This window comes from Chionomys nivalis, chromosome 5 (assembly GCF_950005125.1).
Source record: "Chionomys nivalis chromosome 5, mChiNiv1.1, whole genome shotgun sequence".
NCBI lineage: Eukaryota > Metazoa > Chordata > Mammalia > Rodentia > Cricetidae > Chionomys > Chionomys nivalis.
In genome coordinates this window covers 39,589,494-39,616,679 of record NC_080090.1, presented here as the reverse complement: position 1 = coordinate 39,616,679, position 27,186 = coordinate 39,589,494, and the positions used below count along the sequence as shown (strand labels likewise).

Below are 27,186 nucleotides of genomic sequence, written 5' to 3'. Positions count from 1 at the left end.
CCACTGACTCCATTGAAACAGATCTCTCACCCACCCCAGCCACCATGCCCTTTTCAGCCTGTCTTACTGGTTCCTCTGGACTCAATCTCACCTCCCCCAAACCTCATTTCCTCTTACCTTTCATACAAACCATTTTCCTGGCTCTTTTCCTACTTCATTAGCCACTCTTCCTTTTTCTCTGGGCTGATCTTACTTCTCTGTGTCGTCTAGATTTTGTCATTGAGCCTTCTTCCTTTTTCATGGCCGTCTGTTGTGTTTTGAGACAGGCTCTTGCCACATAAGCAGTCTTGGTCAATGACCCACAAGTCTGCAGGGCTTTCTGTGGGAAGTACTGCTTTCCTGAGACAGAGTGGAGCAGCCCTCTCTTTTCTCTTTCTCTTTTTAGTTGAGAAACTGGAGCCAGCATAACCAGTTTATCACCACAAGTCAACTCTGAGAATGAAGTCTGCCTACTGTCCAGGACCAGAATAGAGCAGCCCAGCTGATCTGTAACCAGAGTAACATTGCAGAGATGTCAAACAGCTTTAGATGTCTCCCTGTGTCATGAAAGAGTCACTTTTAACAACTGCAGTGACCACCAGCAACAAAAACCATTTAGTTAGTTGCTGAGTCGTTGTTACAAAAAGGAAGCATAATTCTGGGGCTCGGGAGAGGGCTCAGTCTGGAAGTCTGAGTTTTACCCCTCAGAATCCATGATTTAAAAATAAAAAAGCTAGACATGGTGGCATGGGTTTATAATCCCACTGCTAGGGAGACAGAGACAAATTAGTATCTGGGGCTTGCCTAATCAGAGAGCCAAAGTCAATGAAAGAAATCCCTGTCACAAAAAAGGTGGATGACATCTGAATAAAAACAATACACAGTGTTGTCCTCTGGCATCAACATAACACATGGACATACATGTGTGTACCTGCACACATGCATATAAATACATGGTGTGGTGATTTGAAAGAAAATGGCCCCTAAAGGGAGTGGAAGGTATTAGGAAATGTAACCTTGTTGGAAGAAGTGTGTCACTGTGTGGGCAGGTTTTGAGGTCTGTTTTGCTCAAGCTTCTTTCAGTGTGACAGTCAGTTGACTTCTTGTCATCTCTGAGTTAAGATGTAAGGACTGTGAGCTCCAGCACCATGTCTGCTTGCATGCCTCCATGCTCCCTGCATGCCTCCATGCTCCCTGCCACGATGATAATGAACTGAACCTCTGAAACTGTAAGCAAGCCACCCTGAGTAAATGTTTTCTTTAAAAGCCTTGCCATGGTCATGGTGTCTCTTCACAGCAATGAAAGCCCTAAGATACAACTACACAAAAAAGGGAGCATAATTTCCCAACTGATACAAAATTCTCAAAGTTAGAGATTCTGTTGAGGTATCAATTCTAAACTCTATAGAGCAATGGACTACTCTCCTCTGTTCAAGAAGCACTTCAAACAGAAAAGGTCTAAGTCACCACTTCTCATCATGTGCGTGCGCACACACTCTCTCACACACACACACACACACAGAGAGAGAGAGAGAGAGAGAGAAAGAGAGAGAGAGAGAGAGAGGAGGCATACACAGTCGCTTAGTGACTAATGCCACTGTCATGCAGCAGAATATGGTATCTCCTTATTCCTCACTTTCATATCCAAATGGTCCTTATCAGTTCTGTCTCCTAAATGTATTCTGTGTCTGCCCACTTTTTTCCACTTCCTCCTCATCTTCTTCCTAAACCACTGCAGTAGTGTCCTTCAGAACCAACAGCATGTAGTTTTGCTTGTGAGCCGCTCTTCCTACTTCAGCCATAGAGAGCTTCTGAAAGCACAAATGTGTCACTGTGCCATCTAAAACTTTTCCGCCAGTGCCCAGGACCTCGGGACATCTGGTACACCAGACTCTATCAGGAATTATGATGTGAGTCCTGCATACACTGTTCCTTTTCATGGCATAGCCCTGTGCCAGGAACTATTGGCTTGGACCCAGGACAAGGACATATGAAAATACGGCAGCCTATCCTTCACAGTAATTGGTTTGAGAGTGGGCATGGGACTAGAACTGGACCAATCATTATCCTCCCTTGGATTTATTCACACCAGCCCCAAATCTGGCTTCAAGCTCTTTCAGCGCTGTCAGTGATCTGAATGTAGCATCTTCCATCTGTATTTGTCTAAAGCAGTTTAAGTTGGGTCCCTGTGTTTGCCACCAAGATGTCCTCAGTATTGTGAAGAGAGCTGGGAGTTTGGTCCTAAGAAGACATAATTTATAGTCAAAGGATTTCTTTATAGCTTTTCCAGTGTTTTTCAAAGCTTTGTAAACTTCATTTGTGGTAGTGCTGGGGATTGAACATAAGGCTTCATGCATGGTAGACAAAGTATTCTTCCATTGAACTATTCCTTCAGCTGTGGTCACTTTGTATTATGAGATTATAAGATAGACATGTCTATGGTCTTGATCTTATAGGAAAGAACTCTAGTGCTCAGATATGTGACACAGTTTGCTTAAGGTTAAGAAGTAATGAATGGCCCGGTAGTGCTGGCGCACGCCTTTAATCCCAGCACTCCAGAGACAGAGGCAGGCGGATCTCTGTGAGTTTGAGGCCAGCCTGGTCTGCAAGAGCTAGTTCCAGGACAAGCTCTAAAGCTACAGAGAAACCCTGTGTTAAAAAACAAAACAAAACAAAAAGTTATGAATGAGGAGAGCTAGTCACCAAATGTCTCTTCAACCCAAGGCACCACCAGCCCATGCCTGCTTGTGCACACAGAGGTTCTGTAAAGTAAGCCCAGGATGGCCACAGCAGCCTTAGGACAGGCCACTGCAGACGAGAACAGAGAAAGACAAAGACTGAGTTCTACCCAAAGCTTTATTTATAGCAAAGACAAGAGAGGAAACTTCTCAGCTTGCTTTCTTCTTTCCACTCCTGTTTCCTGTTCCTGTAATCCATGTCAAGCTTGTAGGCTACACTGTAATTCAGCCATATTCTAGGCAATTACAGATTGGAGGGCTAGCTTGCGAAGTAAATCACCATATAACTCTTTTACCAGATGTATATTCAACCACTGATTATTGTACAACCCTTTTACATCATAGGGTTAGGGCTGCCTTCATTCTAAGTCCTTTTATTTTTTTAATAAGTGAAAACAAAATAGATATATACTCCTGTGCTCTGGGAAGCTATGCTATGCTGCTGTAAGAATCTCATGAGGTACCCGAGGCTAGCAGGTACGTGTTAGTTACCCCTGTCCATTGAGGCCTACTGAGGGTGGGCTGAGCCATGTTGGCTTTGTGAACAGCCCACCCTCTTTACATCTAGCAGCACTGTGGCCCACTGGCCCAGAGAGAAATGTCCCCAGAGGCTGCTCAGTCTGCAGGACCTAACATTACCGGTCCTTGGTTCACAGTGCTGGTTTTACTTTCTTCCCATCTTGTCCTATATTCACAACCTTCTTTACTCCCAGGAAATCAATAGGTGAGAACATCTCCCCTCCCTGGAAACATCTTCGTGACCTCCCACCCTCTCCTTCCACTAGTGGTGATGACTTCATTCATCCAACAGAGGGGCTGCTATCCCACCCCTGATCATCCGCTGCTCGGAATCATCACTCGGCCCTCCTCTCCATCATTCTCATCACTGTACTAACCTGTGGCTTTCCCCATAGTCTAACCTGCCCCCTCATAGACTAACACAAAGGAAAGTTAGAAAGAGTGGGTTGCACGTGTCTTTAACCCTAGCACTGGGTGAGCCAAGACAGGCAAATCTCTGTTGAGTTTGAGGCCAGTCTGATCTACATATCAAGTTTAAGGCCTGCCAGGGCTACAGAGACGTTGCCTCTAAATTAATTAATTAAAATGGATACAGTTACCAGCAGTAGAAAGATGAAAGTAAGTGCGAACAATATAATTTTCTTCCTTTCATGTTCCTAGTAAATAGGTAGATGGCTTAGAATGGGTGACTCCCCAGACCTTGGGAATCCAGTTATCCTAATTTGGTTCATCAACATTCTGCACATAGGACTTCCACTACAGACACACATGGCTACTGCAGCCATGGCCTTCACCAGCACATTCCTGCAAAGAATGTTGGCCAAGGAAAAGCACATTGCTTCCCTATAAAGCCAGTTTAGAATTGCACACTTTCACTTCTTACCGGCTGGGACTGAGTCACATGATCATATGTAGTAGGCCACCGAAGCCTCCAGTGTGTCACATCCTTAGTGGGGTCACTCATGGTTCTCTGTTCCCTATTGGGTTACTTGTGTGCAATAGGTCTAATGCCATCTGGCTTCCGTCCCACTGTTCCAGGAACACTGCCCTTAGCATGTTTAGCAACTGTTTCATGCTGCTACATGCAAGGGACACTTCTCTGTCCTTATCTTACCTGAGCCCCAAGCAGCATCTAACACAGCTAACAGGTTTCTCAGTCTTGGGCACAGGCATGTAGACTCCTTTGTTCTCCTCTGGACTCCAGCCTGTCTCTCAATGTTCTTTCCTGCCTCCTATCCGGTCTCACTCCCTGGGTCCCACTGAACCTTCTCTTCTGCATCTGCCTATCTTCCCATTAGGTGTTCTCAGCGCCTATGGTCTTTACCACTGGAATCCATCTCAGAATGCACCCCAGCCCCTTCTCCTGTGCTCTTAGTGATTGAGCAACCCTGGGTATCTAACAGGCATCTTCAAGTCAATATGGCTAAAACAAGATTGTTGATGGTCCTCCTGGAAGCGGTGTTTTCCTTCAGGCCACCCCACCCCATAAATGAGGCAGTGTTTCCCACTCACTGGAAGAAACTTGAGACCTACCCCTTCATTTCTACAATTCATCCTCTTACATCCATCTTCCTGGCCTTAAGTCCAAAACAGTTTCTCTCAAGTATGCATCTTAACACATCAAACGCTCCACATACTCGGCTCAGATTAGGGCAAAGTTTAATTGGGTCCCTGCTTTTCATTTTTGCCCGACAACTGCTACATCTACTCTTCCCACGGCAGCAAATCAGAATGTTAGTGTTTTCCAAAAACCCTTTAATGGAACAAAACAGAAAGGCTCTTTCTCTTTGGCTCTTCCTCCTGGTCTCTACTTCATCCCCAAACTTACAAACCAGGCTTCAAATGATAGCTATCCAATTCTCCTTCAGTTCCTTGACAGCTTCAGAGTGTGCCCCTTTCAAGGCCTTGGCACTCTCTGCCCTTAGCCTGCACTTTCTGTATTACCCGCCACTTTCCCAGAAGGCTAACTCTTCATTCTTTTGCTTTCAGTTTCAACATCACCTTCTCAGGTCTCCTGACCACGCCCACTTTTATTCTCTATCCCAGGCCCCTTGTCTTTGTCTCAGCATTGATTTCAACTTGAAATTTGTCTTTTCTACTAAAAGTCACTTCGTGAGCCGGGAGGTGGTGGTGCACACCTTTAATCCCCAGCACTCGGGAGACAGAGGCAGGGGGATCTCTGTGAGTTCAAGGCCAGCCTGGTCTACAAGAGCTAGTTCCAGGACAGGCACCAAAGCTACAGAGAAACTTTGCCAAAAAAAAAAAAAAAAAAGCCACTGTGTGGAGGGAGAGGTTTCTGTTGCACCACCCCCACCATAAACACAAGGCCCCGTGCTCACACATTGGACACCCAATCATGCATTTTGGCCAAATAGATGTGACAATGTGGACAGGTTTCCTTGCCAGGGACAGGTCCTTGTGCTGTCTGGAGTATTTTAGAGACAGGCAGCCTCCCCGTTGCTAATAACCACAACAAACAATGCAAATACTCCTTTCTAGATTTTTCTCTTTACAATGAACTTAACCTGCTGGCTACGTGTGTAAAAACATGGTTCCAGTCTCATGCCACTTTTGTGTTTCCCAGGAGGAGCAGACCTGGCCCTCAGCTCTCCCAAAGTCACTTGAGTTTACCAAGAAGGAACAAGGTTGTGCTTTGCTCTATAGGCACGCAGGCAGAGGCTGGGACCAGGTCGTCTTTTTCATCACAGCGGTGTGGATACCATTGTACATCTACCTGCCTGTCCTTGTGGCCTTCCACTTCCAAGAATTATCCCAGCCAACTCCTCAGCATAAAGGAGATGTACGAATCTCAGCAGGCTAGCCAAAGGAAGCTTGGTATTTTTAGCCCGGAGACTGGAAGGGGAGAGTCTCTAAGACTCGCCACCTCTTTCTAGAGGACTATCCCCACCTCTGGCTCCCAAGGCTAGGCAGGAACGCCTTCCATCTTAAAACCAGCCATTTTTCCCCCCAATCTTTTTCTACCTCCAAGTCACCCCGAGTCATCCCCTGAGACAAGGAATCTCACAACTCGCTTTTCTCCCCGGATCAGCTCCCGCCGGGTCAGGGACTAAGGCCGGAGGGGCATTTGCATAGCTTAACTCTGCCAAGCGCTCAACTGGCCGCCACAAGTGACTGGCCGGAATCCAAGCTCCGCCAGCTTCGCGGAGCCACCGAGAGGGAGGATCCGGGTAAATCCCGTTTGGGGCACCGCCCAGAGCCGGACAAAGGGGCGGGCCAGGGATCCGCTCCACTACCCAAGTCAGGCAGCTTTCAGGGCGGGGTGAGCAGTGGGGGCGGGATGAGCAGTGGGGGCGGGGCACGGGCGGGGCGTGGAGATCAAGGTGGGAGGAGTAGCCGGCGGTGGGAGTGCGGATTGATGGCCGAGGGGGCGGGTCGAGCGGCGTGAGCCCCGCCCGGTTTCGGGGGAGGAGCGAGCGATGGGACGGTGCCTAGTGTGGGCGGAGCAAGCGTCGGGGGCGGGGCCCGGCTGGGCCAGACGCGTGGGGCGGCAGAGCGGCGCAGGGAAGCGGCGCCTCTTTCTCCGCCGCGGCCCCGCCCCTCCGCGCCCCGCCCCCGCCGCTCAGACGGCCCGAGTCGCGCCCTCCAGCTCTGCGCCGCCGAACTTGGTCTAACTTCCTCGGCCGACCGGGCCGTGCTGCCGCCGCCGCCGCCGCCACCGCTGCCGCCGCCGCTGCCACGCCCGGGTAAGTAGACCGCGCGGCCCCGCTGCAGCGTCGGGCCTGTCCTCATTGTCTCGGGCTGGTCCTCGTGAGCGTCCCCTCGGGACGGCGGCGGCTGCTCCCTGCGTCCCCGCTCGGCCCCGGGACTCCGTTGCCTGGCGGGGGGCAGCCCCGCGGGCGGCGCGGGCTTTGTCTTCTGAGACCGCCCGCGAGCTCTGGAGGCCGCCGCCGGGACCCCGCTGAGCCCAACTCGGGCGCTACCTGGAGTGAGAGGCTCGGCGGGCGCCCCGGAAGGTGTGGCTGCACCCTGCTGCCGCCTGGGCTCTGCCGCTCCTCACCTGTGAGCCCAGCGGAGGGCGCCTTCTTCAGCTCGCGTCCAGGGTGAGGGGGACGGTCGCCCAGCCCCCACCCACCCTGAGTTTGCTTCCAGCCTCCGGGTCCCACGCTGTCCTGCCGGAGTTTGAGGAGGTGGCGACGCCGGCATTTCGGTGCTGGTCGCTAGAGGCTGTGTTTGGAAGTAAAGCCCGATCCCTGACCTAACCCGATCTTTGGACAAGTTTTGGTTCTAGCTGTACCTTTGCTCGGCCCATGTTGCAGCCCCCATTCCTTCCCTCTTAGGCGTGCAGTGCAGAGGGTGGGGAAAGTGTGCGAATGGGGACTTCGTTCCTGAACCTCAGAAACTGCTGTCTAGAGGAGTGAAACTCGTTCTCCGGTGAGAGGCGGTCAGTATTCCCAAAACTCAGTGTCTTAAGCCAGTGCTTGCCTGGAGCTGGTTGCAGAGCCATGGTGAACACTTAATGGCTGTATAAGGACGGTGGTGTTTGGGGACATCGAGATGTGTTGGGCAGCGTGTGCAGGACGCTGGGTTGGAGTCTGTAGCAGGTGTGTTCCCAGCTCTCTAGGAGGTTGTCCCTAGGATTGGTGATTGTGGGTCAGTTGCCTGCCAAATACTGGACAGTTTCTACACAGCCCCTTGACTTCTAAGTAGAAGTTGGTGCCTGCTGAGTGCTTCCTTCTTTATGGGGAAATCTGGGGCCCCACGTTCTAACAGCTCAGAGGTTGCATGGAGACACCCTTCCTTTCAAAACTCCTGGGCTCTGGAACCCTTAGAAAGAAGTGCAGACTTCTGCTGTCCCGAAGCCTTGTAGCCTATTCTGAGAATGTTTTTCTTTTTGGAGTCAGGGTCTTCTGTAAGCCAGGGTTGCCTTGAATTCATAATTCTTCTGCCCTACTTTCTACATTTGTACATTCTGCAACCTCTCTACATTTTTGGACCCTCTTTGGACCACCTAATGTGTTTCAGAGACTGCGGTGCCCTGTACTGTAGGGGAGCACTCCTGGGCTCATACCTTCTGACCAGTAGGTGGTCAGTGGTGTTTATTGATATGAGCTTGACCTAGGCCTAGTTGCTCCATTCAGTCAAACCATCTGAGCCACTGATCCTCCAAAGGTTTTGGTTATTTCCAAGAAGAAAAGGCACCAAAGGGGAAGGGTTGTTTGCTCTGGGAAGACACCCCCCCCCCTTCTTTAGTGCAACTGGCAACTGTGTGTTCTCTGAGAACAGGTGACGGCTTCTCCCTTGCTGTGTTTCTGATGGAGGATGAAACTCATGCCTTGTGTGGGTGGGGAGGAGCCTGCCCTGCAGGTTATAGAAATGAGGCGAAATTACAAAGAGGCCAGGGTGCAGGGAAGCCCTGGGTTCTTTAACCACTTCCGGGGCCTTACCCTGGGCCACCATGTGCCTAGGGATTTGACCTTGTTTAACTTTAGCAGAGAAGTTAAACAGAATTATTTTTTACAACACCTAAAAATACCAGTATGCCAGTCCTGAGAACTCGTTGCTTGTTTAAAATCTAGTGAACTTATGATCAAATGTACAGCTTTTACGTGGCATAATAGTGAGTTTGTTAAGGCTTAGTAGTTATGGAGACTTACATTAAGCCACTGTCTCAGCCTTCCTTTAATTGTTTAATCCCTGAAACAACTCAATGTGGTCGACATTAACTACCTGATTTTACAAATGAGCAAACTATGGCCCAGAAAGGTCAGAGTGATTTCCTTGTGGTCTCTGCCTGAGAGTTGGAGCCTCTCATTAAGAGATGCCTTCCTCCTGGAGTTGCTTAAACATAGTGCAAAAGCATGACCCAAGGCGGAACTACTGAGTCCTTCAGTACAGGTTCCCTTAAGGCCCAGCTTCCACGTATCTCAACTGTCTACCAAGGTTAGTTAGGACATACCACCCCTAAATTCCTGATGGTTTGCCCCGACTGTAATGTCTGCCCTACAAGGCCAGAGCATTGCAAGCATGGCTGGAGAGTCAATGCCTTCTGTAGAGATCAGGGTTTGATTGGTTAATACCAAAGTCTTTTTTTTTTCCCATCTCCACATTTACATAGCATCACTTATCTGCTTTATGATGCCGTTATTGTAGACCAGTTCCCAGTTCATATTCCCAGCCACTTAGACATAGCCCCATGAGTCTTGACTCGTATCGTTTCTGCCCATTTGTGGCAGATGTGGCATAATGAAGTGGCATTTCATTGGCTGCACCAAGTAACATGTCTGTAGTCACCTTCAGGGTGGGGGTGGAGGTGGGGTTGGGGTTGAAGTCAGAAACAGTGAATGGCAGGAAGCCTATACTTGGCTGTCACTTGTTTCTCCTCAAGCTCTGGGTCCTAGTTTCGTTCTTTGTCTCTGTGCCACCAAGAACGCTTTTGTAAACTAATCAAAGAAATGCTTTTTAAAGATGGGCTTGCCCCATTTGAAAGGTAGATGCTTAATAAACATGACTGAACCCTAGGGATGGAGAGGCGGTCTTTAAAGACCTTGCGTACTTCTTTCCTCTGACCCTTCAGAAGTTACTGGAGCGCCTGCAGTGCCCTTTTCCTCATTACCTAATTCCCACGCTTATTCTAAAGCAGGAAGTCCCAGCCTAGAGGCTGCTAATGGAGGTGACAATCCCTGTTTCCTGCTGCTGGCTGTTTGTGTCTGCAGAGAGATAATCCTGCCTGTGGCCTGTGGGCAGGAAAGCAGGCTTGGCCACCCTTCTCTTGTGGCCAGTGACTGTTGAGCACGTTGCACTTCCCGTCCTTGTCTGGACGTGAAGTTACTTTTCCTAGAAGCCAGCAGGTAGAGGTGCCCTTCGTTTCCATGCTCCAAGAATTGCTCATGTGACTGGGGCCAAGCTTCGGGACAGTGCGTGTGGAGCAGAGCGCCTACTTGCTAGGGTGATTGGAGGGAAGGACAGGATAGAAACCTGTTGGATGCTTTTCTCTAGCCACACTGGGTTTTGCTTTGTGTTCTGTCTGCACATCAGCCAGGGGCCGTGAGTAGAGGTGGGGAGACCTTGGGTTATTCTTTGTGAAGGTTGGTTTGCCATTGGTTCTTAGGCATGGGTACTGCTTTTTCAGGGCTCCTGTTTCCCCTCTGTGCAATGGCAGGAGACATAAAGGCCTGTTGCAGCTCCTGGCTGGTCACCGGTGACCAGAATAGGCTGTGCTTGGTTGTTTTCAGAGTCTTTGGCCTCGTGAATGGGCAGTGTTTCGATTTGCCTTTTCCTGCAGTGTAGTGGTGCCGCCTCCAGCTTATAAATTACTTTGGGTTTCGTGGTCTCCTGGCCACTCTCTTCCATCCCTCTGCTTTGATTCAGACAGAGCAAGTACTTGTCTTGGTTCAGGAAAGGACCTGGCCTGTGTGCGACAATTGATGCACCTGTCCGCTCAGCATGAAGATGCCCAGCAGTCCAGCTTGCAGACGGGCAGTCAGGAGGCCAGCCTTTGGCTGATGTCTCATTGCTAGCTGTGCAACCCAGACTGGAGTTACATCTTTTCTCCTCTTTGAAGGGAGCTAAATCAGACCTGCCCTGCCTGTCTTGGCTGCTGAGAATCCAGTACACACTTCAGGTTTGAGGAACCACAGTCTCAGGCTTCTGGGTTGGGCCTGACCCTGACGCTGTTTGGGGACAGCTGCTATCTTTCGGGCAGTTCCCAGCAAGTGCTTACCAACAGCTGATTCTGGGAACTCTGCTTCCTCCACCCTTGAGGGTTGGGTGGGGCTGGGTGGGGCTGTGGGTTTTCTCTTTGGAAGTAGTAGGTCTGGTAATCAGTGTAAGTGGGCTTGGACAGACTGCAGTTGACTTATTCACCTCTTAGGATCTGTTTTGCCTCCCTCTTTAAGCAGCCAGAGCCCACATCTATCAGTCAGACTCCTTGGGCTCTCTTGGTCTGTATACTGTGTCTAAGGACCAAAATAGATGTCTAAAGTGGCTGTTGGCATACTGGTAGGAAGTAAGCTAATGGTGTCCTCTAGACTCTTGAGTTCTCAGTCATCTTGCAGACCTGAGGTGGTGGGGAAGATTTGGGGAAGAGCCAGGTCAAAGGCTGGTAAACCTTCTCTCTGGGTTTTTTCTGGCTGTTGCTCCAGCCATTGGGTCTGTGATCTTGTATGCTGTAGAGCCCATCAAACACTCAAAAACAGGGACTTTGAGGATGTTGTAGCTCTGACATCCAACCAGGGTCCTTACAGCAACTAGAAGGGAATGAGTGTCCCCTGAGATAAATCTCTTTTGTCAGTTTCTGAGGTTGGTGTGGTGGGGAAATGGGTTTAGCATGATCAGGGAGTCCTCAGCAGGGTCTCCTTCAAAGTTTCAGAGGATAAGGAAAATACCTACCTCAGCTTTAGTGCCCCAGACCCCTACACTGTTCATGCTCTGGTGGGACTCCCAGCGCTGGCACGGTATAGTCTCAGTGTTGATGATGGCCAGCTTTGCTTCTTTGCTTCCCACGCTGGCACTAAATGCCCCTCTCCATGGCTTCTCTGTTTCTTGACCAGGTCTGTACTCCTGGGCCTCGTGAAACCAGTCTTCTGAGGCTTGTAGGAGGTGACCAACTCCATACCCAAGGGTTAGTGATACTCTGGGTGAGGGGAAGGGGCCTTGAGTCCTGGAACACTGAGGAACTCCATGTTTAAAGAAGAAAATGATGTTAACGTGGTAAGGTGAGCTATTCAAGATGGCTGCAACAGGGTTTTTAAGTAGGGGAGAGAGACTGGGCTCAATTCCAGAACCCTAGGAGAGTCAGAACTTACAGCCAGGAAGCAGTATGCCAGGATCCTAGAGAATTTTTGAGCGTAGGAGACACTTTCAGCTGAATAGACCTCACAGGGTTCTTCCTCAAGGCAAGCCAAGTCGCCAGGTATTATGTGGGGGATAAAGAAGGATAAGGAATTTGGTAATAAATTGGGAGATAAATTGACTTAGCAGGATTCATGCGAGAATGGGCCCCCACAAATCCAAGATTGGACAGAGCTGATTGAACAGAGGCTTTAGAGCACTTGGCTAAAGTTTGGTGAAGGCCTGAATCCTTTCAGTATCCTTTGTTCCGTTTTGTGAGTTATTACATGGCTAGGCTCATGATCACCCGCATTTGTTTCTCAGGAGTGACATTTTCTCCTGTGGGGGTTTCCTGACCAGTACCATTCCCTCTGACACTGTCAGTAAAGCTCCAGAACTGAAGGTGGTCACCATTGAAACCTTAGTCTTTTTGTTGCAGCTCGTACTGACTGGTTCCTTGTGTCTCAGTCTCCTTCCCCTCTGCAACAGGACCTCGTGTCTTTGCAGCCCCCATCTCCAAACTTTGGGCTTCTGGTCTATTGGCTATCCGATCACGGGCATTCTCTTTTCTGAAATCCTCTACAGCTGCAGAGGGGCTTCTGTCTTGTGCTTCCCCAGTCCTACACAAACCAGTGGGACCACTCTGCAGCCCCTACCAGCCTAGGACTTTCTTCTTTTCTCTGCTCTGGGTCCTGGAGGGGCCATGGGTGGTCCCTTCCATTCCCTGGGTCCACACAGTAGAGAGAGACCATATTTGGTCCCTCGCATTCCCTGGGTCTGCACAATGGAGGGACCATGAGTGGGCCCTCGCATTCCCTGGGTCTGCACAGTAGAGGAGCCGTAGGTTCTCCCTTCCATTCCCTGGGTCTACCCAGTTGTCTTTCTGATTTGCATGTTCTTCCCTTCTCCAAGAGGGAGACTTCTTTCATTGGTCCCCTCTTTCATTGGTCATCCATCCCTGTGTCCCTGGTGCAGGTGACCTACTGATCTGTCTGCCTGAAGCTCTTCTCATCTCAGTCTTCTAGGAGCAAGGCTCCCTTCTGCTCTGAGGAAAACCTGCTGGCGGCAAGTAGGGCTTACTCACTTCTCCAAAGGGAAGGCCCCATGACTAGTAGCTGTTCCTGCAGAGGCAGACTGGAGATCATGCGTGTTCTCTGCAGTCACCCTGCCTCTCCACGGGCATTGTCTCTTGCTGTCCTAGTTGCTTCCTGTGGAATACAAGCCGTGGCATAAACAGGATAAGTTGGGGGGGGGGGTGTTGCCAAGAAAAGAGTCTGTGGTAGTGGAGAGTGTTTGTGTCCCTGAATGGCCACAAGCATAGGAAAAGGATGGACCTAGGTACCACGGTGATGGCAGGTTCTGCCCAGAACCCCCTCTAAGTTCTGAAGTTTTCCCCTGAGACCAGTATGGTGAAACAGGATAGATATGCCCTGGAGACTCAGAGCCTCCCTGAGGTGGGGAACCTTGAAGAAATAATAAAAGGTTGTGGGGTTCCTGGTAGAACATGCCTTGACCTTGCACTGGGCCCTGTCAGGGGAGCAGGAGGTGCTTCCAGCTTTTAGGTTTGTTGCTAGGGTGGTCCTAGTAGCTTTGAGATCCCGTTTGTGCTTGTTTTGGGGGGAGTCATTTGTTGAACACTTCACAGTCAGGAAAGCACACTTGTCCCCTCCCTGACCTTCATTCTCTGAGCCCTGGGTAGTTGTGAGCTTGAGGCCATTATGAAACAGCCAGCTGTATTGTTCCTGGGGCTGAAGTTGTGTGCAGCCAGGGTTGTGCTCATGGACCACTCCCTGTTCTTCAGGTCTCTCCCTATACCGTGGCCCCCACTTGCTCTAATGGCCATTGTGTCATCCCCTAGGCAGCAAGAGAGGCTGGGATGGGTTTTGTATTATTCCTTAGGGGCAAAATCACGTGAAGGAAGTAGTACATCAGTGCTTTTTAGTGCAGAGTACTTATTGACACACCCATTAAAGGGGGGCTTTTAGACCGTATGTGTAACCCTTTAGCAAGAATAGACACAGGAATGCATCTCTCAACCCTATGCTATGGTTCCGTTTCTTGAAAGGTACATGCGGCTTCGTGGCTAAGGGTTGGGGTTTTAAGCTGAGATTTTGGAGAAACTGTTTTTTAGCTTGTCCTTGGAGTGGGGCCAGGCCTAGAAATCTGTTGAAATAGCTTTCTTTAGCTGCTAAAATGGGGATGGGCTCATAATGCTAAGACTTGGAGCCTTGCTGGCTGCTGGGGAGGCCCCTGGAGAAGGATCTGCAGGATGCTTTGGTTTCATCCTCCCTGGGACAGACAGACAGACGCTGTTAGACAGACAAACACCTTTGATCTTGGAATCCTATAGGTGGCCGTTGGTGTGGGGTAGCTTAGTTTCCTTCCTGCCACTGTCAAAATCTGCTTTTCTTCAATAGGAAAACTTTCTGCTTGTGGGCTTAGGGTGAATGAAGTAAGCAGGGAGTGGAGTGGGCTCCCAGGCCTGTACTCCCTCCCTGGCCGACTTAGTGTCTTCTCCCTCCCCTCCCCCAGAGCATCTTGTCTTAGGGAGATGCCAGATGCTGCCTAAAGAGAGCTATTCATGAAATATTTTCCCTCCCCCTCTTCCCGCTCCTCTCTCTCTTTGTTTCTTTCTTTTTCTTAGACAGAATCTTCCTACATAGCCTAGGCTGACTCTTAAATTGTTCTCCTGCCTCAGTACTCTGAGTATTGGGATTATAGGTATATGCAAGTACACCTGGCTATGGTACCTCTAGCCAAAACCTTAGGCAAACACATTGAATTGAGTTTCACCTTTTTTTTTGTATCATAAAACAACCCAGAAGAAATAACAGAAATGCATACTTCTGACTTCTTCAGCTGCATTACCCCCCCAAGCCCAAAGCCTCCAGCATCAGATGTTAAGAGCCAAGTCAATTGTGACAACCCCCATGCACACACCCCTCTCTCTATCTCTCTTGCTTATTCCCACAGTGGCATGCAGCTTACATTGCTCTGTCCTTACTGAGGCTCCCTGAGGTTTATCCCGAGATTGTCCCGTTTTAGCACACATACATGAAAAGACTGTACTCCATTCTTGTTAGCAGCAGCAGGTCATCTTGCTGCAGAGTGAGCCTTGACTGACTCACTCTTTCAGCCCCCTTGATGGACATTGAGGTTGCTTTCAGTGTTTGCTTTCACAAGCCTGGTTGTCAGGTGCCTTGAACATACAGGTGGGCCTGAGGTGTCTGCTGTGGAGTTGAAGCATTGAGGGGATTGTTAGAAACATGGCTGCTTTGACTCCAAGAGGAAGGGAAGTTTCTGAGGTTTGAAGCTGAGGGGGATCTTCTATTTTTGCCGTTGGGGACTGAGTTGGCAGGAGGCTGCATGTGCTGCTTTCCTTCCTTTTCTTCTTGTGGCTCAGCTCAGACTATGCTCTTTCCATGAGCACATGTAGAACTCTTGGCTGTATTGTGACCACTAGGCCTGTGCACGCACAAGTGTACCATGGCGTCTGAGGAGGAGGCAGGTGAGGTGTGCAGGGAGGCCGCTTCTCACAGTGTGTGCTTAGTTGGAGCTGCCTACGCTCTGGGTAGTGTGAAAGCAAGCTGGAACTGGTCGGTCTCAGACAAGTTAGAGGGGCCGATACTAGGATCAGGCCTCCCTCCGCTGCTGTGGGAGCCCTGGTATCCTGCCTGCTTTGCAGCTGGGTCTGATTGGCTTGGTGTAAAACTCCCTATGAAGACCTCCAGGTAAATGGTAGATGGTTTTTCTGTTTTGAATAGGTCCTTCCTGAGTAGAGAGGAGGGGTTGGGGTGGGAGAGAGGATTGTAGGAGAGGGCACAGGCTTCCTAAAGTTTTCTGACAATTTCCTTGTTTCCTGTAGCCTGTGTCCCCCTGAAATAGCCAACCATAGCTGTCTCACCATGTAGCTGTGGCTGCCCCATACAAGGTCAGTGCAAGAAAAGAAGCAGGGAGATCTTAGGGGGACTCCATTCTATGCCCCGACCTAGTGTTTTGTGAACTGTACCCCTACCAATCTCCCATACAGAGGACTCCTAACCACTGCAGTCACATGCAGTCCCCATGAGGAGCCCAGAACTATCAATGCTGGAGGCTCTGCTGTTGGAAGCTTTGGCCCTTTGTAGCACAGAGGTTTCTATTGTGGCCTGGTGACAGCTAGGCCTGACCTGTGAGGCTAAGGAGGCGGGCCTAGTGATGACAGTGGAGCCATTCACGATCTCTGCCCTGGTTTCCTGATGCCTCCCATCATGGATTTGTGTGTGGGAGGGGGGTACGTGAGAGGGGGGGTGGAGAGGGAGGGGCCAGGGCTGCTATTGTTAACTACGGCTGGAGGCCATTGTGCTTAGTGGAGGTCTGCTGACAGCCCTGAGTCACTGGGCCTACAGTTCTCAGATTCCAGCCCTGCCTTCACTCTCCCTGTGACTTTTGTGGGCACCTGTGTAAAGATCCCTTTCTTCTTTCATGTCATGTGATCTGCTTGGTGCTCCTTGGGTTGTAATCAAAACAGCTGGGAAGGAGCAGGATGCCCAGGCTGGCTCATCAGCCGCCTGCCCACTACCTTGGGAAGCATGTCCACAGAGCTCTCGATGCCCAGCTGCACCCTTGGGTGGGGGCCAGGCACGTGCCTCAGCTGCTGTTAGTCTTGTAGGCGCCCCCATCTGCCTTTGTGCTCACCCTGTGTTGCGTCCCTCATCAATCCTTGAGCTCCCAGCTACAGAAAAGCCTGCTTTCCGGCAACCCAGCCAGCAGCCACCCCCGCTGCCGAGCAGAGCACAGCTCTTCTCCTTTGTTTAGCCATCTCTGAGCTCTTGAAGGCCGGCACAGAACCAGTGGAAGCTTTCATGGTGCAAGTCTACCTACTGGGCCAAAGGCTTGGTGGCTCCCTAGATGTACCTCTATCTCCCAGGGAGGCCTAGCGTTGCCTTTGTTCTGTCTTCCTCTTACCAGGTCATATAGGGACTCTTAGAGCCAAGGCAGGGGTGCTCACTAGGTTTCGGCCATTGCTGTGTGTGTGTGTGTGTGTGTGTGTGTGTGTGTGTGTGTGTGTGTGTGTGCACGCACATGCATGCTCATGAGAAAGGGTGGGAACTGGTCACTTGGTCCTAAGCAGAAGCACCTCCTGACAGTATGGTAAGCTTGCCTTTGAAGGCCTGTAAGAACAGCTCCTACTTATCAGTGTCTGGGTGCCAGAGAAACGGAGGAATTGTTTATTTTGGTTTTATGGTGGTGATGATTTTTCTCTGACCGAAGGGAAGCAGTCCCTGCTCTCTCACTCTCAATGTCTCTCTTTTTCCCCATTCCCAGTTTTATTGGTCACAAGGAGCATTCTCTTTGGAGGATGACTCTCACTGCAGGGTTAGGCATTTCTCCCTGGGGGTGGATCTGCCCCAGCCGTTTCTGTCTCCTGTCTAAGCCACACCAGGAGCTGTCAGAGCTGTTACCTTTTGAAATGTAGGGTAGTTTTTTTGTCCAGAAAAAAAAAAAAAACAAAAAAAACCCTGATTCTTTCAGAAGTCACTATCTTCAGATTGAGCCTATCTTTCAAATTAGGGGCCACCCCCCTCTCCGCGCGCAAAAAAACCCTGCATATTAGACTGTCTTCATGTCAGCAAATGTAGCATACTCAGATCAGAATGGGCTGGAGTTCACTGTTACACGTGTAAAATATGGACCCCATTTCGGAGGTATCCAAGTGATCTCCAGAAGACAGGGTCACAGTGCAGGTTGCTCCGTTGTCCTGACTAGTGTTTTATCAACACGTTAGGGTATGTGGCAGAAGGAACCGCAGCTGAGAAAAATGCCTCTATCAAAGTGGTCTGTAGGCAAGTAAGTCAGTCTGTGGGGCATATTCTTGATTAGTGATTGACATGGAAGGGTCCAGCCCCCTGTGGGTGGTGCTGTCCCTGGGCTGGTGGTTCTAGGCAGTATTGGAAAGCAACCTGAGCAAACCGTGAAGGTAAGCTGGTAAGAAAGAGTAAGCCTCTGCTTCAGTTCCTGCCCCAGCTTTCCTGTGTGGTGGACAAATGCATGAAAGTGTGAGATGGAACAAACCCTTTTCTCCCCAAGTTGCTTAGGATTAAAGCACAGGAATTGGAGGCAGGGGCTTGAGTCCTGGAGGTACACTTGCTGGCCACTGGCATTTCTCTTCCTTAAATGTAGGCCGTTGACTGGATAATGGAGGGAGGGGTTGCTCAGACAAACGTGGGCAAGGTTCTAGCTGTGACCTTTTTAGTTTTGTGAGTCTTAACTCCTAAAGAGTGGGTCACTATCTTGAAGGCCCCTTGTTCTTTTAGGATCTCGTAGAAGAAAATGGCTTTAGATAGGTATGTTGAATAAAGGGTTTTTCTCTGCAGGCCGTTTCTCCCCTGCTGTTCTGGCTGGTGGCCCTAAAGAGGTCTGTGGTTCCCATTGGAGCTGCACTGCTACCCTGCCTGGTCGTGGGGACTCTTGAGAGCACAAAGCCAGCGACTCCCTGGAGAGGTCCTGAGTGGACATGGACGTGGTTCCTCCTTTACTGGTCTAGTCCCTCTCTTGTTGGATCCAGGGAGAAGAAATAAAGCTTTCTTTGTTTTACCTCTCCCCAAAGTGAGGTCATACCAGGATACACCTCATATATCCTTCCCTCCCCCCACAACTTCTTACCTTCTTACTCTGTGTGAGTGTTTAAATTTTGTGTCTATTAAGAAGAGGCAAAATATTCTTTTCTTGGCATCTTTTCAGGATGGGATTGTGGCCCTTTATCTGCCTTTGACCACCCAGCCTCAGCACTTGATCCTTGTGCCTAATCAACCCTGCCTGCTCCCTGTCCCATCTGCTGTCCTGCTGTCCCCTTCCTTGAGCACAGGACAGGTACAGATTGTCACTGGACCTTCTCGTGTATCTCCTCAAATAACGGCTCCCCCACCCTGGAAGAAGTCTAAAGGCCTCACAGGAGGCAGGCTTCGCTCATTTGCTTAGAGTAGCTCTCACAGCTGTGAGACGGAGGGCTGGGGTGGGGCTCAGTGGAAAAGGGCTTACCCACTGCTCAGGAGTCTGTCTAGCTTCTCTCAGTCCACAAAAACAAAGAAAAATCCCATGATCATCAGGTGGGCTACACTAAAATACCAATTAATTCCACAATGGAAACGTGGAGCAGATCCCTGCAAGTTCACACGCAGTGAGGCAGTGAAGACGCTATCACCTGATGGTGACTTGCCCTCCAGGCACCTCTGTTTGACCTGCCTTCTCTGGCTGCTCAGCCTCCCTTTTGAGCAGCATCAGCATCACCTGGGAGCCTTTGAGATGCAGAGCCTTGTGGGAGAAGGTTGACCTCAGATCAGCCAATCAGAGCTGTCTTTTCAGAGATTCCCAGGCGCTGGGTGCACTTTCAAGTCTGAGAGGCGCTGACCCTGACGCCTGCCCTGTTATTTTCACACCTCGCCAGTGTTTTGTGGTTTTGCTGTCTACCCTCTGGTCTCCTGTAAAGTTGTGTACTTTTAATCGGCCCGAAACTCCGGTTTTGTGTCCCCCCTTTCTCAGGTGTGCAGTGTGTTGCAGGTGTGCTGGTTGTCTGGGGGAGCAGCTGAGATCCAGTGAGCCCGTTTAGTCTGCTGGTGAGGTCATCTGTGGGGCAGGGAGCTGAGTGGGTAATTGGAGCCTCCGTGGACCATCTGGTACCATTTACCCCACCCCATCTGTCTTCCTCAGCTTTTACCAGCTGGAGGACAGAGTCAGAATCAGGCTGTAGGTGTGGTTTGCATTTTGGGGGAAACACAAAACATTCTGGACGAAGATCCTTTGGTATATATTGGTGTTCAAGTAAATAGCTCAGGTGAGCGACTACAAATTGATGTTTTCTGTTTATTTTTTAAAGGGATAGTAATAAAATAAACAAAAACTAACACATCAGAATTAGACAAAACTGATAGTCAAAGAGAAGACACAAGAAACTGAGACCCACTCCATTTGCACACTCAGGAATCCCATAGAAACACTAAACTGGAAGCCATAAAATATATGCAAAGGACCTGTAGGGTAAAAAGACAAATAAAAGAATAATTTTTTTTTTTTTAAAGGAAAAGCCCTAATACAACCTTGTGAGACAAGGAACCTCCAAAGATGCCATTGAGTTTGTTTTCTGTTGGCCATCTACTGCCGGGCATGCAGCCTACCTTTAAGAGTAGTGTTTCTCGAGGGAGACTCCCTTTGGAAGAAATAAATTTTCATTTGCAAGTGGTTATACATTGGAGATCGCTTCTGGATTAGGCAGCTAGGCACATGGCCACATCTCGCTTTAGCTCCAGGAACCCATCGATGCAGACCTGCGCAGGCCCTGGGAATGCCACCTCAGTCTCTGAGGGGTCACGTGTGCACTAGTCACATGATTTAGAGGGCTTTCTTTCCTTGATATCCTCCATTCCCTCTGGCTCTTACACTCTTTCTGTCTCCTCTTTGGGGTTTCTTGAGCCCTGAGGATAGGGATTTGATGGAGACCTCCTGTTTAGGACTGAGTGTTTCAAGGTCTCTGCATAAAAGTGTGACTGTGGGTGTCTGTGTTTGTCCACATCTGCTGCAGGAGGGTGGCTGAGCAGGGCACTGACTGCTTCACTGGCTGAAGTTGTTTTCCAAGAGCATGTTTGAGGTGGCTCTGCACCACTTGCTAGCTTCTGTGTTCTGGTCTCGGGCTTTGGGGAAAGATTTCATATTTATCCCACCTGCCCCCCTGCTGCCTACCGCCTCCCATCCCTTCTGCTAACCCTGCCCACAGTTTCCCACCCGTGAGTCCCAGTTTTTCAAGGAGCTCTTCTTTATTCCTCTTTTCATTTGATAGTCTTGAGTACTCATCTTTATTTAGTTTTCCCCAGCAAGCTTCACTTCTCTGTGCTTCTGCAAGGCTTTGTTACTTGTTTTGTCCATAGTCTTATTGGTTGCTTCCCTGAGTAGCTTTGCTTTGCTTGAGGAAGGCCCGGAGTGACTCAACTCTCTCAGAAAGCAGGGAAAGGTTGGAGGAGTTCTCTAGAATACCGTATTGGAGGGGGGATAGTGGGGTTATGTCTCAAAACATAGTATACTGTACATACCATGCAGTTTTGGATGCACCAAGGTTTAAACATCTCAGAACCATAATTGTTCTGCCTTTTAGGCAAGAAGAAAATGGAGACAAGGAGTAAATATATATCATTCAGAATTCTCTCATGTAGTTTCCTTGTGTTAGAGAAGCAGGGTGGGGGTGGGGGATGGGAGCAGCCCAGACAAAAGCGAACATTTCATATCCCCATTAGGCATGCAGGTCGAGTTCTGGCAGCTCTACAGAGCTCTGGACTGACCAGCAGAGACCTCGTTATTGGAGCAAAGTCCTCTTTTCCAGAGTTGGCTCTTTCTTCATCAGGAGTAACTGTAGAGTTCAAGAGTGGCTCTCACCCTAGTGTTGGTCTTTCCAAGGTGGTTGTGTGGCTCTGTCTTGGTACTGTCCACAGTGCCCAGTCTATAGCTGGGGGTTCACAGGGAGCTCTGCTGATAAAATGCATTGGAGGGTGCGTCTGGTTCGATGGTTTGTCTGCAACTAGCTTAGTTGCTGCATGTCCGCATGTATGTATGAGTCAGTACTGTTGCTCTCGTGCCTGTGTGCCTGTAGAACTTGTGTCCTCACCCACCTGACGCCTAAACCACCTGCTCTGGGGAACACTTTCTGGTCCGCGTTCTGCCTTCCTGTGCTGGCTTGCTGTCTTCAGGAGCTGAAATCTGAGTCCCCGTGTCACGCCCAGCTCTTCATTGGAGTTATTTGCACTGTGCCCTGATGAGGCAGAAGCAAGCCATAAAGTGTCCTCTCCCACAACAAAGGGGTCACTTGCTGAGCTAGCCTGTGCAACAAGGGGATACCAAGCAGGCTGTCTTCAGCCCTGCTGGTCTGGAAACCATTGGTGGTATGGCCCACTGGAGAATGTCTGAATTGGCACAGGGCCTAGTCTATGTCTCCAGAGTTCTGGGGATACAACTAGCCTTCTAAGTTGTTATTGCCTACCCCCAAGTGCTGTGAGCTGGCCCAGATTCTCCACATTGTGTGCAACTGACCACAGTGGATATTCTGTCAGGACTTAACATTTTTAGATTATGAGGTATACAACACTTTGACAGTGTCAACCCTGTGTCATGTGGGTGGATGGTTTTGCCTTTGATGGCAGAGGGGAAAATTCTATGGGAAATGAACTACATACAGGATTGCTCTGTATATAGCTCTGGCTGTCCTGGAACTTGCTCTGTAAACCAGGCTGGCCTTAGACTCCCAGAGGTCCACCTGCCTCTGCCTCTCAAGTGCTGGGATGAAAGGTGTGCGCCACTATTGACAGGCTGGGAAATGAACCTGTAACCCAGGGAGGTTGGCCATGGCTGTTGTGGGTGTCTGGGCCTGCCGCACCTGGGCCTGCAGATGCTGCACCGAAGCTTTGATTGCAGTTGTATGAGCTGTGGGATGAATCATTTTGAAAACCTCTGCTTGGCCTGCAGACTAGTTGCCTTAATGTTTTGTCTGCTGCTGCTTCCCCTCCCCCCTCACCACCTCCCTCTTCCTCCTTTTTTAAGAGAAAAAGATACAGACTGTGTTTTGACTTGAGGCCCCTTATTTTTCGGAACCACTTGTAATTTGTGTTCGGTTGATGTTTCTGCACAGTTAGAGTCAGGTCATGCACCTTCGTCAGGAACATTTCCTACAGAAGCAGTGTGGCTCCGGGCGCTTCTGCTGGGGACCCACACGAGGTGCCAGGTGCGTTTGACTCAGTTTGACTCATTCCTGGTGCTGTGAGCAGCAGTGTGCTGTCAGCTGGTTTCTCCACATCTAAGTTACTAGGCTGCCCTATGCAATTAGTCAGTGCCCTTGGGGAGGTGCTTGGAGACCTACATTTGAAAATGTAGGAATCCTGACAGGATGGGTTATTCCAGTCACATTCCTGAGTGGCGATAATCTAACTTCACAATTTCCTCCATTTTTCCTTTGGCATTTTCCTGTAAGGAGCTCTTTTTTTGTGTGTTTATCTTTTTTTTTTCTTTTTTTTAATAAGTGGCTTTCCAGATCTATCCTAGTCTTTATTGAAGGAACCTCTGGAAACATCTGGACTAATCTGCATGTTGTGTGTGTGGATTCAGCTGGACCAAGCTCAACATTTTCCTTCCAATGGGCACCCCATGGAGCCAGCTAACTGCAGAGAAAAGTGACCCACTCTGCTTGCCACCATGCAGGGTTTCTGGGTCAGAGCTTTTTTGAACAAAGGCTCCTGTAGCTTTAAAAAAAATCATAAAAAGAATAAATCTAAAAATCACTCAATTAGGTGACCTCCATTTCACACCCCGTAGTGCCCCTTCCCTCACGCATACACACCCTCCTTTAGCACCTCTCCCTATGCAGCAACAGCTGGCACCAAAGCAGACAAAAGCTGACTCTCTGAGTTAGCCAGGAGGCCTGTTGATGTTCCTGACACTCAGCCGGTTTGGGGTTGTGAGTTGTTGGTAGAAACTCTGTGTTTAATTTGTTATCTTCAGTGGTTTAACAGGAAGCCAGGCACATAGAACACAATGCCCACTGGAAAGCCTGGCAGGGTTCAGAACTGGCTGGCTAGATTCCCAGGCTGTGGTGGCGAGGTCCCCACAGACTTGGGACCTTCATCTCCTCCTGCACAACCATCCTTTAGGGTAGTTCTTGTAATAAAGGAAGCGGCTTCCTCTAAAGCTTTATAGTGTCTTCCCAGGGTATCCCGCTTTCTCATCCTAGTTAGTGGCTGTAGGCCTTGGGTGTGGGGTGTTAGATAGCTAGGGACTGGGTCACCAGAGGCCATAGACATGTCTGACTCTTGGGTCTGACTCGTGACTCAGAGAGCTAAGCCCCTTCTTTTGCTTGTAGGGTGGCAGTGCCTTGGGCTAAGGCCTAAAATGGTTGCTTTGTGAGATTCCTGTGGGTAGTGAGCAGCTCTTTGGGCATGTTATCACATGCTTCTCTTCTACTAGAACTCTTGCCCTTCTGTACCCACTCGCATTTACCTCTCCCTAGCCTGCTCTCCGGGGCCTCCCTGTGAGTTTGTGAATGAATGTTCCTGCTACCCTATTATTTCTAAAGCCTCTTAGTGGGAACATCCAGGGCCCGAGAGTGCTACTTGGAGGCTCAGAAGGGTCCTAGCACTATGAAACAGGGCCTCCTTTGGGAAGGGCCTGGCATGAGTGTGTAGGAGCCTTGGAAGCCTTGTGAAAAGATAGATTCTTGGTTAATGGCCTGCTCTGGAGAATGAGAGGGAGGAGAAATGTCAGGGATCATTAACTGTGTGTGAAGGGAGTGGGCAGTTGCAGCCTAGGAGTGGGTAGTGAACCCACTCAGTGAACTGAGATAGGTTGGGGGTTCAGAACAAACAGGGCAAGTGGGAGAGGAGTGGATGGAGATGGCTGCGAGAGACCTTCAGGACTTAGTGTGAGGGAGGAAGAGCTGAGCTGCAGTCCCCTGGAGGAGAGGAGAGGAACAGGAACAACTGTCTCAGAGCCTGGGTGTGTACTGACTTAGGGACCTAAGTGAGGTGGACCTTGGTCTACTTTTTTGCCTGAGGCTTAGGGATCAGGCTTGAAGGACAAGACAGGAATAGAGAGAGGCTCTGAAGTTTGGAGCTACCTTACAGAAGGGTGGTGAACACACAGAGCACAGCCTGCCCTAAACTGGCAAGGCAGCTGCTGCTCTATGGTTAGTCAGGTTCTGCAAGGTAGGTCAAGAACACTTGTAGCCACGCCTTCCCAACACTGTTTCCCTTTGTTTACTGTCCTCTGGCTTCCTTTTCTCTTGGCCACATCTTCCTGCCTGTCTGTCTCTCTTACTCTCTTCTGTCATGATTTGTCATCTGCAGCAGAGAGAGCTGTTGCTATCAGGGTCTCACATCTTTAGTCTTACTAAACTACTGATTGAGTTGAGGGGGACTGAGATCTGCATTTCTGGCAAAGTTGAGTTCCTGGTGCTGTTATCTGATCCCTGGTGTTAAACTGCACACGGTCCAAAGATGGCAAGTAAGAATGAGGAGAGAACTGACAGCTGCCGAGAATGGAGGCCCCAGGAATGCCTGAAGGAGGCTGGCCTCCCTTGACGGTTGGGTGAGCGAGAACTTGGCTCCTTTGGGTGTGGCACCACCAAACACCAAAACCGCATGCCCTAGATAGCTAACTGAGTCCTAGAGGTTAAGAACTGACAGCAGATCTGGAAATGAGAGGAGGAGACAGTGAACTTTACCCCAGATTTTTGCTTTAATGATCTGCAGCAAAATCTTCTCCTTGGCTGCTTTGGGACAGAGATCCCTGTCTCCTTGTTGACTGTCAGCTGGGGCTGTGCACAGGCGTAACTCCTACCTTCTCTGGTCACACGTGCCTCCCTCAAACCAGCAAGAGTAAAACAGAACTGCTTATGCTTGGTGCCTGTGCATTCTGCTTTTGCCTTCAGCCGGGAAAGAGCTTTGCTTTTTTTTTTTAGGGCTTATGTAATTACAGACCATCCTGCATACCCACAGGTTCTGAATCTATGGATTCAACCAACCGCAGAATAAAAATACTCAAGGAAAAGGGTATGTCTGTCTGCGCAGATATCTTGCCTGAACATCATTCCTTCAACAATACAGCAAGCAACAATTTACGTAGTATTTATAGTGCATTAGATGATTTAAATTTTGAGAAGATATACATAAGCTGCACGGTGAAGAATACCTCTTTAAAACCACATACTTCCTGTGCACGTTTGTACATGTGTATGTATGTCTGTCTATTTATATCTGTCTGTCTGTGAGTGTTTGAGGCAGTTCTCTCCTTACACCATGGGGATTCCAGAGATAGAACTCTGTCATCAGGCTTGGTGGCAGGCGCCTTTACCTGCTTAGCCATCTGGCTGGCCCTACATTCTTTTGAAGGGACCTGCCTGGGTTTTGGCTTCCGTGCCATCCCTACAGGTGTCCAGAGACAACTGTGTGTTGTACCCTCTCATTCTTTCCATGTTAAGACCAGTTGATTAGTAACTGTAGTTACAGAGTTTCTGTTGCTCTTCATAGTAGATTATGATTCCTGATGTTTTTACCTCACTAGATAAAAAGCGGCACCCAGAACTCCTTCCTCAGAGCGTAATGGGTGAACATGTGGATCGAACAGACACATCTAACTTTACTTTCTCGTAAAATACCGTGTAAATTAAGGGGGATTTAATAAAGGAATCAGTGTGCCAGTTTGGGCATCAGTGAGTGGGTAATAGGAAGAAAAATGTAAATTATGAGTAAGTGACTGAGTGATCTGGTGTAAGAATTGATGACACCGGGTTATTCTGGCAGGAAAAAGAGGAGACGGGCACTTGTATGGAATCCTCAGATAATGCTTTAAGAGGGAAGAGGAGGGGCTGGAGAGATGGCTCAGAGGTTAAGAGCACTGCCTGCTCTTCCTAAAGGTCCTGAGTTCAATTCCCAGCAACCACATGGTGGCTCACAACCATCTGTAATGAGATCTGGTGCCCTCTTCTGGCCTGCAGGCGTACATACATACAAAATATTGTATACATAATAAATAAATAAATATTAAAAAAAAAAAGAGGGAAGAGGAGGGTGGGGTGAGGTCAGTAAACATGAGCACGGTGGATGTTTTATCCTAGACTCCTTCTGTCCTCCGTGGTACTGCTCTGTCTCCCCCTCCCATAATAATAGAACGTTGGAAATTATTTTACAGCAGGCAGACCTGAGCCTAGGAGACTCAGGTATTCTTGGGGGGTTCATGTCGAGACCGCACTGTTTCAACTCTCCAGCCCAGTTGTTTTCTAGAGCACTGGTGGCTTGGTTGGGGAAACCTCAATAAATAAAAGCAAAAAGCAAACAGACCAACATTTCTAAACCCAAAAATATTTGCAACATGGATTTAGCACATGGCTCAGCCAGATCATCCTAGATAGAAATCTTCCTGCTAAAGGACACATTTTATTTGTTCTTAATTAAATATTACTGGACATATGGAAAGTACCTACCATGAGTGACAGCAATAAAAAAAATCTTGAGAGAAACAGCTTATTTAGAAAGAGCTATTTTTGAGGAAGGCTGTTCAGACGTTTCGTTTGGAGGAAGAGAAATGCAATAGTGTGAAATAAGAACAAGATTATAGCTTTAAAGGCACATTTAGAATGCAAAAAGTAATTAAA

The 27,186-nt window shown here is 49.2% G+C and overlaps 1 protein-coding gene across 3 annotated transcripts in view; it reads left to right on the top strand.

Annotated features, from left to right (window-relative positions):
- The first annotated feature begins 6,788 nt into the window (after positions 1-6,788).
- Tspan14 (tetraspanin 14) overlaps positions 6,789-27,186 on the top strand; it is a 57,160-nt gene continuing 36,762 nt past the window's right edge. Inside the window, exon 1 of one of the 3 annotated variants that reach the window (XM_057770892.1) lies at positions 6,789-6,940. The gene's annotated coding sequence lies outside the window, so the exon portion shown is untranslated. Of the gene's footprint in view, positions 6,941-7,416; positions 7,434-15,662; positions 15,758-27,186 lie in introns of those variants that run through there. The other 2 variants (XM_057770895.1, XM_057770893.1) reach the window with 2 other exon arrangements.